Source organism: Salmo salar, unplaced genomic scaffold (assembly GCF_965601325.2).
Source record: "Salmo salar unplaced genomic scaffold, fSalSal1 ptg000257l, whole genome shotgun sequence".
NCBI lineage: Eukaryota > Metazoa > Chordata > Actinopteri > Salmoniformes > Salmonidae > Salmo > Salmo salar.
The window spans coordinates 3,892,060-3,908,108 of record NW_027675339.1 but is presented as its reverse complement, the minus strand read 5'-3'; the positions used below and the strand labels follow the sequence as shown (position 1 = coordinate 3,908,108).

The following is a 16,049-nucleotide window of genomic DNA, read 5'->3' as shown; positions in this document are numbered from 1 at the left end:
CTCGTTAGCACGTCTAGCTCGTTAGCACGTCTAGCTCGTTAGCCCGTCTAGCTCGTTAGCACGTCTAGCTCGTTAGCACGTCTAGCTCGTTAGCCCGTCTAGCTCGTTAGCACGTCTAGCTCGTTACCACGTCTAGCTCGTTAGCCCGTCTAGCTCGTTAGCACGTAGGACGCACTGATTGGTGTCACCTCGTTAGTCAGTATGTGTTACACCTGTGCTGGCTTGTCCATCTCGTTAGTGGGAAGGTGTTTCACCTGAGCTGGTCCAGGTTCTATTTAAGAGTGTCTGGTCCAGTGCTCCAGTTGTCTTGATACATGTGGAGAGTCAACACCTTTAGTTGCTCCACCTTTTTGGTTTGCTTCCTGTCTTTAAGTTTGGTGTGGGTTTTTCTTCTGTTTGTCTCTTCTTGGGCAGATTTAGTGGGTCTCATGGTGGGTGTCTTTTAGGTCCCAGTTGTTGTTACTAGTCAACTTTCAGTGGACACTGAGAGAGCAAAACTGCAACATTGTTATAATACTTTTATTGCATCAAATGGTTGTTTTATGCAACAGAATAGAGGGTTCTTAGAACTATTGTGTCTGTGTTCTACTGAGGATGGGCCTCTGGGAGAAAACACTGTCAGGAGATTTACAATGTCTTTTGGGTGATAAAACCTAAAGAGACCACATTCCAGAGCATGAGTTAATGTTTCTGTTCTATATGGTACCAGGGAGAGATGACCCCAGGGCCAGACCCTGGTCTCTACACAAAGAGTACTGTTTTTACAGCAGATACTGTCTGCTGAGAATTATAAGTATCTTTCTTACAAATCTTAACCTTGTGACCCGTTCTATACATCTGTTGTTCGTCATGTAGGTTGAAAGGGCTATAAAAGACCTTTGTACTTTTGTCCCGTGGGTCCACCAGCCATCATTATCGTAGGGCACCCAATTGATTCACTTTATATGTGTACGTTATATTGACCTGCTCCCTTATAAGTGAATAAAGATTTAGTTTAAGAATAACTCTGACTTGTGTGATAAGTTTGTCTCCTCAATTGATATTAAAGAAATGAACCACCACATTTGGCAATGGGGATGTGAATCTTCACTTGGCTCCTGACGACCTGGGTAAAGGACCTGACTCCTGACGACCTGGTAAATGACCTGACTCCTGACGACCTGGTAAATGACCTGATGACCTGGGTAAAGGACCTGACTCCTGACGACCTGGGTAAATGACCTGATGACCTGGGTAAATGACCTGATGACCTGGGTAAATGACCTGATGACCTGGGTAAATGACCTGGCTCCTGATGACCTGGGTAAATGACCTGACTCCTGACGACCTGGGTAAATGACCTGGCTCCTGGTGACCTGGGTAAATGACCTGATGACCTGGGTAAATGACCTGATGACCTGGGTAAATGACCTGGCTCCTGATGACCTGGGTAAATGACCTGGCTCCTGATGACCTGGGTAAATGACCTGACGACCTGCGTAAATGACCTGATGACCTGGGTAAATGACCTGGCTCCTGATGACCTGGGTAAATGACCTGATGACCTGGGTAAATGACCTGGCTCCTGATGACCTGGGTAAATGACCTGGCTCCTGATGACCTGGGTAAATGACCTGACGACCTGGGTAAATGACCTGGCTCCTGATGACCTGGGTAAATGACCTGACTCCTGACGACCTGGGTAAATGACCTGACGACCTGGGTCAATGACCTGGCTCCTGATGACCTGGGTAAATGACCTGACGACCTGGGTACATGACCTGGCTCCTGATGACCTGGGTAAATGACCTGACTCTTGACGACCTGGGTAAATGACCTGACGACCTGGGTCAATGACCTGACTCCTGATGACCTGGGTAAATGACCTGACGACCTGGGTAAATGACCTGACTCCTGACGACCTGGGTAAATGACCTGACTCCTGACAACCTGGGTAAATGACCTGACGACCTGGGTAAATGACCTGATGACCTGGGTCAATGACCTGGCTCCTGACGACCTGGGTAAATGACCTGACTCCTGACGACCTGGGTAAATGACCTGACTCCTGACGACCTGGGTAAATGACCTGACGACCTGGGTAAATGACCTGATGACCTGGGTCAATGACCTGACTCCTGACGACCTGGGTAAATGACCTGACTCCTGACGACCTGGGTCAATGACCTGGCTCCTGACGACCTGGGTAAATGACCTGACTCCTGACGACCTGGGTCAATGACCTGGCTCCTGACGACCTGGGTAAATGGTGCACGAGGGATCCCTCAAACTTGGGATCTCAGGGAGACCACACTTCAGGAACGGAGCAGATGGACCCACCTTCGATCTGAGAGGCAGCGAGCCGAGTGGATACCACATCTCAAACGTAGTTTAAAAAAAAAAAAAGAGAGGTGAGCGAAACACGTAAAGTTGAGTTTTTAGAAAATCCTCGTAAGCTCTGAGTGTGTTCCTGTGTGGAGGTGTAAACAGGGCCCAGTCAGGAGGCTCTGAGTGTGTTCCTGTGTGGAGGTGTAAACAGGGCCCAGTCAGGAGGCTCTGAGTGTGTACTCCTGTGTGGAGGTGGAAACAGGGCCCAGTCAGTAGGCTCTGAGTGTGTATTCCTGTGTGGAGGTGTAAACAGGGCCCAGTCAGGAGGCTCTGAGTGTGCATTCCTGTGTGGAGGTGTAAACAGGGCCCAGTCAGTAGGCTCTGAGTGTGTATTCCTGTGTGGAGGTGTAAACAGGGCCCAGTCAGGAGGCTCTGAGTGTGTATTCCTGTGTGGAGGTGTAAACAGGGCCCAGTCAGGAGGCTCTGAGTGTGTACTCCTGTGTGGAGGTGGAAACAGGGCCCAGTCAGTAGGCTCTGAGTGTGTATTCCTGTGTGGAGGTGTAAACAGGGCCCAGTCAGGAGGCTCTGAGTGTGTATTCCTGTGTGAGGGGGGCACCTTGGAGGTGTAAACAGGGCCCAGTCAGGAGGCTCTGAGTGTGTATTCCTGTGTGGAGGTGGAAACAGGGCCCAGTCAGTAGGCTCTGAGTGTGTATTCCTGTGTGAGGGGGGCACCTTGGAGGTGTAAACAGGGCCCAGTCAGTAGGCTCTGAGTGTGTACTCCTGTGTGGAGGTGTAAACAGGGCCCAGCCAGCCATCTGTGAACTGAATGAAAACTAGAATCTGTGTTTCCTAGTTAAGACTATTTATGATATAGTATAAGATAGTAAGGTGCACCTGTAATTGTTTTAAACCTGTAATTATTTTAAACCTGGACACCATTTTAGAAGTATTGAAATATGTAAATGTATGAGTTACATTATCCTAGGAACTAACCATGACATAGAAATGTGAAAATATTCCTGCAGGTTAAAATATTGTTGGAAAACAACTAATTGATTAGGTTTGTTTGGGAATAGCATTGTGTGACTGTGATATGAGAGTTGTGTGAATGTGGAAATGAGTCTTAATCTGACGTCTAGATGGTAACATATACAAACTGGGGTGGTATTGAGAGCGGGATGATATTTTAGAAAGCAGCGGAAGGTCTATAGTTCCTGGGAGGCTTGATTTTGCCGTGGTCTCTGGGAGGTTAGAGAACCGTTGAGGATCCCATGGTCATTGTCTGGGAAACTAAAGTTTATTTTTGGTTCTGCTGGGAGGATGTTTGGAGAGCTGCTTCGTTGCTATGGAGAGTCCCTGAAAAAGCAAATGGAATGGTTGTCGTGACTACCTGAGAATTTCTTATGTTTAATATGGATTCTGTGAATATATTAAAATATGTTGAATTGTATGTGTGTATAATATATATATGCCCTGGTAACTTCACCCCAACTTCTCTTATCCCCAGAACACATTAACTAAAGAACATAAGTGTTTTTCTGAAATTTTTGGGAAATTGAAGGGAAAATAAAAAATCCAGCCGTAGCAGAGCCCCAAGTCCCATGGGGACGTCCTCGAGGGCCTGGATGTTCTCCCCATCAAAGGCCAGCGGGATTTCACTCTCATGGTGAAATGGATTTCCACCGATGTGCAGTAAAGGAGTGAAGAGCGGTGAAATCTGTGTCAACAAAAGTAAGAAAAGATTAATACACAAACAATTAACAAAGCACATAACAAATGTTCAGCTGTAGTTTTATATAAGCATGCACACCTATGTTTATGAAGAAACAGATGATTGGTGCATAGGCATACCTTGTCACGGACATAAAGGCCACTCGGGTCCTCATTGAAGAGGTAGGGCAAGAGCAGAATCACTGCTGTGGTCTCCAGTCCTAGTAAAGTAAAGCAATGATCTTACTACACTTGCTAATTTTACTAGAAAATTCATTAGAGAAAGGGAAGGAATAAGAGCAAATCCCTCTTCTGTATTGTCCTTCAGGGACTGTCAAAATAGCAGGATGATGTCCTCACCCCTGCCTCGCCTCTCTACCTCTGATAGTCCTTGAATTATATTTTTGTCTATATCCATTCCATGGACTTGATTCATTTCTGAGAAGATCATTTGCACACATTTGTATGCTAATAGATGTCAGTTTGTATTGACTGCTATGTAGGTTAAATGTACACTTCAATGCAGCTGTCCTACAACATATCTGTACCTTCTTCTTGATCCCAATTGCATTGTGTCCATGTTCTGTCCTATAAGAATTTCAAAGGAAGAGAAAATGTGTCAAAGAATAGTCTTACAAGCATTAAAACATATATATATTAAATAAATATTGAAAGATAAATGGCATCGACATACAATTGCATGTAAAATAGAAGAACATATTGGAGAAAGCACTAGCCAATACAGTACTGCCATACAGTAACAGTACTGCCATACAGCCCTAATATCACATTTCAAGATATCTTTGTACACAAATTGTTCAATATTTTATCAGGCTGACTTGAAAGATTATACGCAACATTTTGCTGCGTGGCAATACTGTGTTTGGATTCTGAAGGGCATTTATACAAAAGAGGTAGTCTAGACACTGTATTAATACCATTATGCATTCGAAACCCATCTACAGCTACCATCTAAGATATTAATTTCCCTCCACAAGGGGGCGGACATGTAACGTTTCCAAAATGGGATAGTATTGTACATGTAACGTTTCCAAAATGGGATAGTATTGTCCATGTAACGTTTCCAAAATGGGATAGTATTGTACATGTAACGTTACCAAAATGGGATAGTATTGTACATGTAACGTTTCCAAAATGGGATAGTATTGTACATGTATCGTTTCCAAAATTGGATAGTATTGTCCATGTAACGTCTCCAAAATGGGATAGTATTGTCCATGTAACGTTTCCAAAATGGGATAGTATTGTACATGTAACGTTTCCAAAATTGGATAGTATTGTCCATGTAACGTCTCCAAAATGGGATAGTATTGTCCATGTAACGTTTCCAAAATGGGATAGTATTGTACATGTAACGTTTCCAAAATGGGATAGTATTGTCCATGTAACGTTTCCAAAATGGGATAGTATTGTACATGTAACGTTATGCCCCCTTGTGAGTGTTAGGGTTTGACCAACTATTTGTTTGCATAACCTAAATAATATAACAAAGAAGCTATGCTATAATATTAAGTTTATACTCTATATGATAAGAGCATACTGCTGTGTGAGAGGAAGGGGCTCATGGGATGTTGAGTCATATGGAAAGAATGCAGATGCTGTAAATCAGGGATATGGAAGAGCTTGTTAAAAGATAAGGGCAGGATATGGGTGAAATGTATATGCGGAGGGGTGTCGGGGTTTTAGAGAACTGTGCATTGTGCAGTCACAAGATAAATCGACTGCCAAAGATAATAACTACGCCCGGCAACAGGAGGCGTCTCGAGGTTGGGACCAACCTGCACGCCAACGATAGGATGAGTAAGTTTAAACCACGCTCATCCTCCCTCTGACAGGCCAGCAGTGAGCGGGAACTATCTCTGTCAGAGTATTTAATGAAAAGCAAAGGATGTGAAACTCAGTTCTCTGTTTTGCCCTGCGAGGTGTTACAGGGAGCCCGTATATACGAACCACCTATTTACCCTTCAAGTGTTTGCATTAATTAAAGTACAAAGAAATCAGAAGTTACCATGTGCTGACTATTTTGTTCTGATACCAGATTCGAATTGACGCGACCTAACATGGTGACCCCGACGTGATCTGGTAAAGGGACTTCGCTGAGTATTGATCAGCCAATTGGACATCGCTATCGTGGAACGGTGTGCTTCACAAAGAGTCCGGACAACTAAAAACAGGTAAGCAGACACCTATTGTTATAATAACTAAAGATCTGCATATTGGCTTTAACCAAATTCATTTTGTGAAGCACCTGTTCGATGTAAGTGAACCAAATTATGAATTATTATGAGTAGATAAGAAATATTATAGAGTCATAATTGTGAGTTCCAATTCCAATTTGTAAGTCGCTCTGGATAAGAGCGTCTGCTAAATGACTTAAATGTAAATGTGACATGCAAACCTGTGGTGAATGTGTTGTTAGTACCATGGTACCATAGAGTATTGGTCCACTGGAAAGATTTGTGAAAACAAAGGTGCGGTTAGGTTCAGGGAGAATACTGAAATCTTTCGGCAAGATTCGTAACTTCGAGGGTACGATTAGGTTCGAAGATATAGGGAATAATTGGTTTAGTAATTGGTATCGGCAAGATTCGTAACGTAGGGTACGATTAGGTTCGAGGAATTACCCCGGCAAGGATCGGGAAATTTTATATAGAATACTGGGTGACCGGCAAGATCCGTAACATTAAGGGTTCGGCGGAGTAATTCTTAGGAAAGGAGGTGAGGTTGTAGGTGAGATAAAAGGGGGCTAATAAATTAGGAACTTAAAGGCAAGGGAAGGATAGCATAATAGAAGTTTGAAGATAAAATTATATGTCCAAATTAGGTGTAGAATAAAGGAGATATTGCAACACATAGACACATTGGGAAGTTTCCACAGGGGTAAGAGGATAATTGCGTGTGAGATGGATAAGAGGGTCAAAAGCCATATACATGTGAGACCTAATGGATCTATCAAAAGTCATGAAAGAAATTATTCTGGGATCCTAGAGGAAATTACCAATAGGACATGGACAAAGGAAAATACAGCACACACATAGAGATCAATAGCAAGTACACACAGATTGTAATTGAATCATAGTTTTAAAAAAAACACATAGAATAAAATATAATTTAAGATTCATACGAATACTCCTTCTAAAAATTCTAGAGTGGGAAAAGGAGCAGAATAACTACGATAGTAATTTAACAAACAAACACCTTAAAGGAGGTGCAGGAATTAACGGGAGATGAGCGATACATGGAGTTAAATGTTATAAAATAAATATTTATTTCGGTCCAATGTGGAGAAGGAAGTATGAATTTGATGGAAGTTTGGATGTGGAAAAGTTGGTACTAATGGTAAGAAAGATGCATAAGGTATGTGGGGACAAGACAGGGAAACAGCATGTCGAGGGTTAGACATAGCCAGGGTGTGGCTGTCTGGAGCCCGCAGAAGAAGGCAAGTGTAGAAGGAGAGAGAGGCAGAGTCAACGGTCGCATGGGAAAGGCTTAGACGTTTACATTAGGGCAATATTCTGGAAATTGTATCGATAGTACGTGCCTTATTGTACGACTACAGACATTGATAAATACGGTTATTTGCGAGGAGTGTCCATCAGTTCAATAGCGCGTTGGTGGTTCTGTGGTAGAAGTCTCGCCTGCCATGCGGGAGACTCGGGTTCGCTTCTCAGCCTATGCATCAGTGGATAAAAAATGTAGGTGCTGATTGTTATTCAACTGTTGGTGTGTTTTGCCTGGAAAGGTACGGTTGTTAGTGGTTGTTAAGGTATAAACCAAACATTTTGATGGCTTGTTTAGTTTAAATTGAAGCGACAGTTACCGAAATCTAATGAATTATAATGAGCGGATAGGTTTGAAGGGAGTAGTATTAAGTTGTACTCAGTATTTTATAAATTTGGCGATTTACATGTTACATTTAAGGTCATAGACATTTCATAAGTGTGAAGCCAAACGAGAGATACAGTTGTAACATTGGTATTAATCTTGCGATAGAGGAAAGGCAGAACGCTGTTTGAAAATAGGTAATATTTTATTCCTATGAGTATGTGGCTGGAAGCGATTCTGGTCTGAATAATGGAATCGTAAAAGTTTTGTGATAAATTCTGGTTATTGAGTCGTGGTATTGATTGTTTAGTAACACCGGTGAATTGAACATTGCATGGAAAAATATCAAGTCATTAAAGTGAATTAAAGGTGGAGTTAATTTTATTTTTACAGGGACGGTGCACATTAAACACAGTTGTGTATAATGGCAGGGTATTCCTAGCAAACAGAATGGGCCGGTTTGCAGACAAACTGAAGGGGCTTTAAGGTTTTAAGCAATCTTGGGTTAAATTAGTCAAGTAGTACGTTAAAATATGGGGTTTCATAGATTGAAGTAAAATATTGTATCCAAGGGTAGCGCATGTTCAATTAAGTTTAAAACTAATGATTGGGGGGAGTACAATGGAATTATAAGTATCATTAGGTTTTATTGTAGTCAACGTTTGGGTTTTTGAATCGGTGTAGTAGGATGAAATGCTGACCAAGTGGTTGTATTTTCTGGAAAAAGGAGCGTTTCAAATTCCTAGGGACAGGATATCTTAAAGGGGTATACACACATGGAATCTTAGAAGTTATACACCCATGGAATCGTTTAAGTTTTATTTTCTGAGTTTTAATTAAACACGTGAAATTCTTTTGATAGGGAATGTCCTGGGAACCTGGGATACAAAATGTAGATAAAGTTCTTAGCTTTCATTTGTCTAATGTAGTAAGAAACACGGTTCTGAAAGGGTGGTATGACTTTTGACCCCTCTAGTGGCTTCCCTGTGTGGTCTGATCAGCCACATTGAAAAGCCATTTGGATGGTGAATTTAAGGTCATTTGTGATACTGACTTTAAGGAAATTTGTAGAACTGATAATTATGATGGAGTTAAAGTTCTTAGACACAATTGACAATTTGAACCAATGAGAAGACAGAATGACGATAAGGGTACAATAATTTTTCTTTGTGGAGTAGTTTAGATTAATAATTTTGATCTGATTATGTTATGTGAATATCGTTTGATAATTAGGGGTACTTTTTACATTATCTAGATACGTTTATTTTCCCTTAGGAAGTCAGCTGTGGTTGAATTCAGTGGAAGAGATTTAACACAACAAGGCTGTGGAATTAATATAATAGTATTATTATATTTTGTTGTTGAATAAGTTTAATAATGGTAGACTTATGTCAAGTATTAGGATATATTCTAAGCCAACGGACCAGCAAAGTTAAATTATAAACAGGTGAGGACAGAAATAATACTGGGACAGACAGTAAATACATAATAAGAATAGAAGATAGGAAGAGAATTTAGTTTGGGTCGCTTAGTTAGGATATTAATTCATGGAGAGACTATCGGCTCCATTTGGCATGTATTTTAGTTTTGATTTTAAGTTTATGTTTGGTAAATTCGCTAAGAAGAGATATGACTGTTTACACAGACAAGCACATAGGCATTTAAAACCATACAAAGCAGCACAGATAAATCTTAAATAAGACACTTGACAGAGAATTGTTACAGGGTAGCTAAGGGTGAATGCCCCAGGGAGAATTGGACATGTGGAAAATGAAAGGGGGCAATCCTACAAGAGAAGGGCTGACATAAGGATAATTTGTTTAGATATGCAGCAATATTGATACATGGCTTGAGCCATGTATAAATAGGGGGAGTATGGTAGAGCAGGTGATAGAACAGGTTAGGATAAACAAGGATAATTACTTAAACAAAAACATTTTTTGTAGAATATCCATTCCAACATTTGGAAATGGACTTAGTGAACTATTCCGATTGACATTTACATTTACATTTTAGTCATTTAGCAGACGCTCTTATCCAGAGCGACTTGCAGTAGTGAATGCATACATTTCATTTTAGATTTGAGGGGAAGAAGGGGTGTTTAACAATAATAGATAAGTATAGCAAATGGGTAGAAGCGTTCCCAACTTACTTGGTGGACATGATTATGGTAACTAAAAAATGAGGTCAAGATATTATCCCTAGAGTTGGTTTACTGGGATCTCTTTAAATGATGGATGACAGTTTAGCTAATCAGGTAGAGCCTATAGAATGCCAGAGTTAGAGATACCAGAACAGGAAGACATAGAAGTTGAAGATATACTAACAGACACATGAGAAGACTGTTTGTTAACCAAACCCGTATGTCCAAGATTTTGTGTTCAACAGGTGAATTACAGGAGAAGGTGATTCACTCAGTACAACTAGGAGACTGGGTGGGTGTGGATCCAGTCCCTGAGGAGAAAAGACTGGAAGCAGCCCCGTTGGGAAGGCCCATACCAGGTGCTGTTAAACCATTGCCTTTGCCATTAGAAAAGCTGAGAGAGTCACTTGGGTCCACATTATCCACTGCAAGAAGGTATGTACACATATGAGCACTGCTGATCACACACAGAGTTAGGAGAAGAACCGAGTACCAACAGGGTCCGGGGGTTACCTCCTTAACGAAGATTTCCTATCCCGACCGTTCATCACTGTGTGTGCTCCTAGAGGTAGCTGTAGCTCAGTTGGTAGCTCAGTTGGTAGAGCCAACTGTAGCTCAGTTGGTAGAGCATGGTGTTTGCAATGCCAGGGTTGTGGGTTTGATTCCCACGGGGGGCCATGTATGAAATGTATGCATTCACTGCTGTAAGTCGCTCTGGATAAGAGCGTCTGCTAAATGACTAAAATGTAATGTAGGTGTGAGTATGGGGTGGTACCTAGCAGAGAGACTAAGGGCAGGAGAGGGTTGGCGGTTTTTGGGAAGAGTAGAGACTCTGAGCTGCATCATAGTCTAATCTTTCTGATACATTCAGATCCACCACCTTCCGGTACTAATCATATGACACCGTTGTCATTTATAAGAATGAAAATATAAACTATATAATACACTGATGAGTGACATACAGAATAAGGAATCAAAGAAGATCAAGATGTAGAATTTAAGGTAAACATTAAACAATTTCCTGGGAAAGAAGACAACTGTACAGGAATTGGGGTTGGCCAGATTGAAGTACTCAGCCAACCCACCTCGGTTCACCTTAACTCCTGATGAGTACCAGTGTTATAGATACAAGAATGGCACCGAGAACTCATATGATTTTAATGGCTGAAAGTAATCGTTAATGTGACTGAATTTGGTTTGAAATATGAATAGAAAATTCTTAACCTCACAGCACCTATAACTGATGAAGGGTGGGCTAGTACCAGCAAAGGACGCATACGACAGAAATGACCACAAAGGATGGTTAGGAACTTGCGCCCTGGGGTTATTGGTCCAACCAGTTCGAGTTAGTCATCAGAGGCCAGTTATAGGAGGCTAAAAAAGGCACAGGAGTTTTGATCAGGATGGGATTAGCTTTGTCTAGATGGATGCTATTGGCGTCCTAAGGGAAGTTCCAGATAAATACAAAGTTATGAATCAAATATGTGAAGGCTTTAACACTACATTATTTTGGTGGTTGACAATAAATAAAAATGTGGATGAGATTAATGACATCTTTTATAATCAACAGAGATTCATGAATGAAAACGGGGATGCAGTAAAGAGGTTCTCTGACCAATTATCCGCCACCTCCCTCATGACCATGACCTGGTAAAATAGACTGACTCTCGATATGTTACTGGCAAAAGAGGATGGTGTAGGTAGAATGATTAGGTTCATTGCTGTACGTACATTTCTGATAATATAGCTCATGTTTGGGAAATGGAAAAAGGTTGTAATCACTGTGTTGTGGGCTGCTTTCACCTGTATGACTGTGTTGATATTATGTGGTTGTTGTTTGGTCCCTTGTGCGAGAGGTCTCATTTCCAGGGCTCTGGAGAGATCGATGACGGAGCAGATGGTGAGATACGGACCGATTCCAAGTTCAGACCAGTGGGATGGTGGAGGATTCATTCAATTATGAGGAGCCCATGATAAGATGCGACCATCTTTAGAGTTTCCTGAATTAGTTTGATTTTGTGTGAAATTTCTGAATCCAATAAAAATAGATGTGTTATAATGTATGTGAAATACTTAGCCAATCGGGTGGATGTAATGAAAGGTTTGACTAAAAGATTTCACTCAGAAACCTTATAACCTGTTGAAATGTATTGGAAATACAGCTATAATAATGGGTTAAAAACTATATTCCAATACTGTGTGAGTAAGACACTGTTACCAGAATGAGCAGGGCAGAGTTGATAAGACGACCTTGGGAACGGAACAGGAGAAGAAGCCTCCCTAAGTTAGGGAGAGTAACAACGGCCTGGGAACGGCTAGTGGGCAGGAGATTAGAAGACAGGTGGCAAGGTTGATAAGGAATGTATGTGTACTGTGGGAAAAATACAGCCGCCTAAAGCTGGGTTGAGTTCTTTACTGATGTGTGTGTAACAGAGATTTGTTAACTATACTCGCACTGCACTGACAGGTATGGCTGAGCAACTAGAGGCTACCACTAGAACCGCTAGACAAAATAGATTGGAGTTGGATATGATATTGGCTAATAATGGGGGGTGTATAAAACGTTTGGTGAACAATGCTGTACTTTTATCCCTAATAACACTAGCCCTGATGGTAGCATTACCAAAGCCCTACTGGGACTTGACAAGCTATCTGCTGAAATGAAGGGTGTAGCAGGGGTATATGAGGGGAATTGGCTGAACATCTTTTTTGGTAAGTACACATCTATGGTGGTTACTGGATTTCTGACCCTAGTGCTTGTGTTCTTATTATTGTTGTGTTGTGTTGCCTGCATAATCCCTTGCTTGAGAAAATATCTTACAGAAGTTGTCCGAGCAACCGGAATGATCCTTGGTTTGCTGTTGGGGAAGTGGTTGAATAAAGCTTATCCAAAATGTTCTCATATGTATTGAATGTAGTGGCAGGTGGATGTGAAGGTTTTAAGTACTGGGACAAAAAGTCTGTCCCATACATGTTAGGTGTAGCCACTGTCGCAAAATGGTCTTCTTTTTATGTATTTTTTTTTTTAATAATATGTTCTGAATTTATCCCGTGTACTATTTGTCTTTCCTTATGTGAAGGTTTGAAGTTCCTGGGTGGCTGGTAGTCAACCTAGTACAGGTTAGGTGTAGCTGGAGGACTGAAGGTTTTTGTTATTGTTATTGCCTATTAATAAAAGTGTTTGTATTGTATTTTAGTGAGTGACACCCTAGCGGGTGTCAAAAGGGGGAATCCTACATTTCTCTGAAATGTCGTATTGTGGAATGTTCTTCGGGTGTGAAAAGGGGGATTGTTGGGTTTTATTTCACTTATTAGATGTGATGCATTACCATTTACAGTAGATGTAGGCCTAAGTATGAACGGACTGTAATGCACTAAGAGGTTTATATTGTATTAACATAGATTGAGCAACATATAATAGACATGACTAACTGGAGGGTTGCTGGCTAGTAGGAGTGTAGGCTGAGTAGACTCGTGACACACACACACAATGCCTGGTTGTGGGGCCGCTCATGGACAGGTGTATGTGAGGAACTGATAGAGAGGAGAATGACTGTGGCACAAGAACAGGCACTGTCCTTGGGTGTCTGACTCTCGGGTACACACATGAAGATAAGCTAGAAGACAACTATGCTTGGCAACAAAGATGCGTCTAGAGGCTGGGACCAGCCTGCACGCCAACGATAGGATGAGTAAGTTTAAACCACGCTCATCCTCCTTCTGACAGGCCAGCAGTGAGCGGGAACTATCTCTGTCAGAGTATTTAATGAAGAACTTATGATGTCATTTTCAGTTCTCTGTTTGCCCTGCGAGGTGTTACAGTGAACCCGTATATACGAAGATTGCATTTACCATTTATTCTGCTTGACTAATTCTATTAATAAACAGCTGAAAATATATTCAGTAGCCTAGTGTTAAATTTTGTTCTGATACCAGAATTGAATTGACGCAGCCCTAACACTAGCTCATCATCCCCAACATGTAGGATACATTACCACTGGTCTGTATAGCTAGCTCATCATCCCCAACATGTAGGATAAATTACCACTGGTCTGTATAGCTAGCTCATTATCCCCAACATGTAGGATAAATTACCACTGGTCTGTATAGCTAGCTTATCACCCCCAACATGTAGGATAAATTACCACTGGTCTGTATAGCTAGCTTATCACCCCCAACATGTAGGATAAATTACCACTGGTCTGTATAGCTAGCTCATTATCCCCAACATGTAGGATAAATTACCACTGGTCTGTATAGCTAGCTTATCACCCCCAACATGTAGGATAAATTACCACTGGTCTGTATAGCTAGCTCATCACCCCCAACATGTAGGATAAATTACCACTGGTCTGTATAGCTAGCTAATCACCCCAACATGTAGGATAAATTACCACTGGTCTGTATAGCTAGCTCATCACCCCCAACATGTAGGATAAATTACCACTGGTCTGTATAGCTAGCTCATCACCCCCAACATGTAGGATAAATTACCACTGGTCTGTATAGCTAGCTCATCACCCCCAACATGTAGGATAAATTACCACTGGTCTGTATAGCTATCTCATCACCCCCAACATGTAGGATACATTACCACTGGTCTGTATAGCTAGCCCTGTGATTTGTACATAGTTACAGGCGATATTTGGGTTCTATTCAAATTTAGAAAACCAGTTTTTGGAGCATCATATATTGATAATTTATACTCTTTATACTCCCTTTCTCTATGTTTTAGCCGGGGTCCTACTTCTGATGTTAAGGTCGTCACGGGGGTGTCAGTACTGAACAAATCCATGTTTTATTCATTTCTTCTTTAGAGTTTTCTGTGGTTTATCTCTCTTGAGGTTTCTTGTCGCTTGTAGTGTTCACAGGACAAGTCTAACACTTACTTATACTCAGGCAGACCTACCCCGGAAATGTATTTTTCATTCTGCAGATGGTCACAAGCTCACTACACACATTATTCAAACAGTTCAAATTCAGGCCTCCCCCATTCACTACAACAATAACCAACTGTTCCCAAGATCACCACACATCAATTATCAGGCCATTACTATTTATTGCAAACATTTGCTTTACTGCTGCACTATCGTGTTACAAAAGCACACCCTAAATAGCATGAGGACATCTGGACAGGATGTCCTTGAAAGGGCATAAACATAAGACACATAAATAGATCATCAATCACTTTCTGACACATACCGTCTACTATATTCTCTCTAGCTTTTAAATAATTTATTTTCAATCTTTCTTACCATTATCTGGGTACTTGCATTTCAATGCGAGTTACGCCATCATTTTTCTGTGGGATTGTACCATGTTTATTCTGGTGATAACTGGATCGCTGGCTGTCTCATGGAGTGTGTGAGGGTGTCATGGTCGGGATGGCCTGAACTCAGAGCCTGATAGAATACCAAGGAAAACACCAGTAACTTACAGCAAATTTGACCCTCCATTTTCCCTGAAACAGAAGGTAATTAACCAGGACACTTTGTCCCCAGATATAACAGAAGATAATTGAACCAGGACACTTTGTCCCCAGATATAACAGAAGATAATTGAACCAGGACACTTTGTCCCCAGATATAACAGAAGATAATTGAACCAGGACACTTTGTCCCCAGATATAACAGAAGATAATTGAACCAGGACACTTTGTCCCCAGATATAACAGAAGATAATTGAACCAGGACAATTTGTCCCCAGATAAAACAGATACTAAGGCTGGTTTCAGTCTGAACTGGTCTTTGACCAAATGTGTAGCAGCAGTTTGTAACTGTATAGTAGAATAGCTGTGTACATAATCCTAATACTATGGACTACATTTAAACACTTAACATTATCTTATTTTAGGGTGTGGTCAGATAGACTAGTGGTTAGAGTGTTTGTTAAGCCGTCAAGGTAAAAATCTGTCTGTGCCCTTAATTTAAGCAAGGCACTTACACCTAATTTGCTCCAGGGGCGCCGTACTACTATGGCTGACCCTGTAAAACAACACATTTCACTGCATCTATCATACTACTATGGCTGACCCTGTAAAACA

At 41.3% G+C, this 16,049-nt stretch overlaps 1 long non-coding RNA gene across 1 annotated transcript; it reads left to right on the top strand.

Annotated features, from left to right (window-relative positions):
* The first annotated feature begins 5,522 nt into the window (after positions 1 to 5,522).
* LOC145867275 (uncharacterized) lies at positions 5,523 to 13,905 on the top strand. The gene is made up of 2 exons (XR_014383284.1): positions 5,523 to 10,574; positions 10,762 to 13,905. It is a non-coding gene; the product is annotated as an uncharacterized LOC145867275 (long non-coding RNA).
* The last annotated feature ends 2,144 nt before the right edge of the window (positions 13,906 to 16,049 follow it).